We start from the raw sequence: 2,210 nt of genomic DNA, 5'->3' as shown, positions 1-2,210 counted from the left end.
GTCTCTACAGCGTATGGGAGACGCGTGTGTCTCTACACCGTATGGGAGACGCGTGTGTCTCTACAGCGTATGGGAGACGCGTGTGTCTCTACACCGTATGGGAGACGCGTGTGTCTCTACACCGTATGGGAGACGCGTGTGTCTCTACACCGTATGGGAGACGCGTGTGTCTCTACACCGTATGAGAGACGCGTGTGTCTCTACACCGTATGGGAGACGCGCGTGTCTCTACACCTTATGGGAGACGCGTGTACGTGTCTCTACACCGTGTGGGAGACGCGCGTGTCTCTACACCTTATGGGAGACGCGTGTACGTGTCTCTACACCGTGTGGGAGACACGTGTGTCTTGCGCGTATAGTCACCGCAATACATGGAGGCCCAGCCATTACCCCGAGTATATAGCAAAGACCTCTTCACTGTAATCACTCTATATCGTGTCGAGTCTGCACTACAAACCGCTGCATGTTTGCCAGTATTTGCCATGTACTCGACGCCGATGAAGAGTATTGGCCACTTTGTCTATCTCTTTGTGCTGAGAGAAAAATCACTTTTTCGTGATAACACACCGACGGGCGTGCCCGGCATGCGCGCGATTTCGTCAGAGTTCACAGTTCAGAGCGACGTTAGCGTGCAAAGACCCGCTAAATCCGGTAAAAACTAGCTATTTATGCGGCGAAAACGACGCTTATCTTGCCTCGAAGGCAGTGATTTATTCGTAATGCATTAATGCATGATATCGATTTCGTTCCGATACATTCTCGCCGCGCCTTCGCGCCTTCGTAAACCCGACGTAATTTTCCGTCGAGGCGATAAAGGACTAGCCGACGACTCGCATTCATCTGCCGCGTGCGTGCGTGCGTGCGTGCGCGCGTGCGCGCGTGCGGAGCGGTCGTCTTATCAGGTGGCGGCAGGCCGAGATTAATATCAAGTAAAACTTAAAACAACATCGCCGCCGATGAAGCATGAGGAAGAAGAGATGAAGCAGAGACGTAGATCACGGGTTATGCGAGGAGCTCGCGTCGTCTGTACCGCAGCGTAAGTCGCCCTGAGATCCGCCCGCATGCGACCTCCTGACGACACACGCGATGTACGCGCGGCCCCCACGGCTCACGATATAACACGCCGACCCAGACGACATTTACGCGATGTTATAGGCGAGCGTGACCGAACAGATGACATGCGCGCGATCTTAGACGAGGGCGTTAGAATAACACGCGCGTCTCGTGGGACGATTCCGCGCCATTGTTGCACGTAAACGACATCCCGACGAACCGGTCGCACCCGGAATCGCTCAAAGAAATTCTCGTGTCTGTGCGCGCCTCTAGAGGGCGTTGATAAGCACCGCACACAATCACGAGCGCATTACGTCAGCGTGTTCGAGATCGCGTAGAAACGCGCGCGCTGGGTGGCACGCTCCCATTTGCGTCAGCGCGTTCTAAATGTGGCCCAGGCGGCGGTCACGAATAGCATGCGACGTGTCCATTTGAGGCGCTTATATATGTGCGTGAGACGTGAATGCGTAACGATTAGAATAGGCAGTCAGCCGCACGAGCGCATGCACGTCCGTCTCTTACAACGATAATTAGTTATAGATATAGAGCTGGCTTCATCCCACGCCTCCCCCATCGACCATCCGCTGCTCCGCCCCGCTGTTCATCCCTCCTTCGCTACGTCGCCTCTGCCGTTGTCTGCCTCCTTGTCTTCCGCCTCCTTGACTTCCGTCTCTCCGTTCACCACCCCTATTCTCCGTCATCCTTTTCTTTGTCTCTCTCTCTTCCCTGCTTTCATAAGCCTTCTTCGCCCTTTCCTTTCTTCGTCTCTTCCTTCTTCTCCGCCTTCCCTTTCCCTGCTTCCCCCTTCTGCGCCTCCTTCTTCTTTGTCTCTTCCTTCTTCTCCGCCTTCTCTGCTTTCTCCTTCTGCCCCCTCCTTCTTCACCTCTTCCTTCTTCCCCGCCTTCCCTTTCTATGCTTCCCCCTTCTACGTCTCTCCTTCTTCTTCGCTTCTTCATTCTTCTGCGCCTTTCCTTTATCTGCCTTTCCTTTCTGCGCCTCCCCCTCCTCCTCCTCCTCCACACTCTCGTACGCCCGCTCCTTCGTCTGCCACTTCCGTAACGATTTGTCACGAGAAACTACCCCGTAATCTCGCTGTATGCCGGGCCCCCTGTGGTGTGGCCAGGCCAGGCGCTGGCGACATTCCTACTAACGTAACT

This window comes from Priapulus caudatus, unplaced genomic scaffold (assembly GCF_000485595.1).
Source record: "Priapulus caudatus unplaced genomic scaffold, Priapulus_caudatus-5.0.1 Scaffold1194, whole genome shotgun sequence".
NCBI classification, from domain to species: Eukaryota; Metazoa; Priapulida; class Priapulimorpha; order Priapulimorphida; family Priapulidae; genus Priapulus; species Priapulus caudatus.
Note: the sequence above shows the minus strand (reverse complement) of the source record.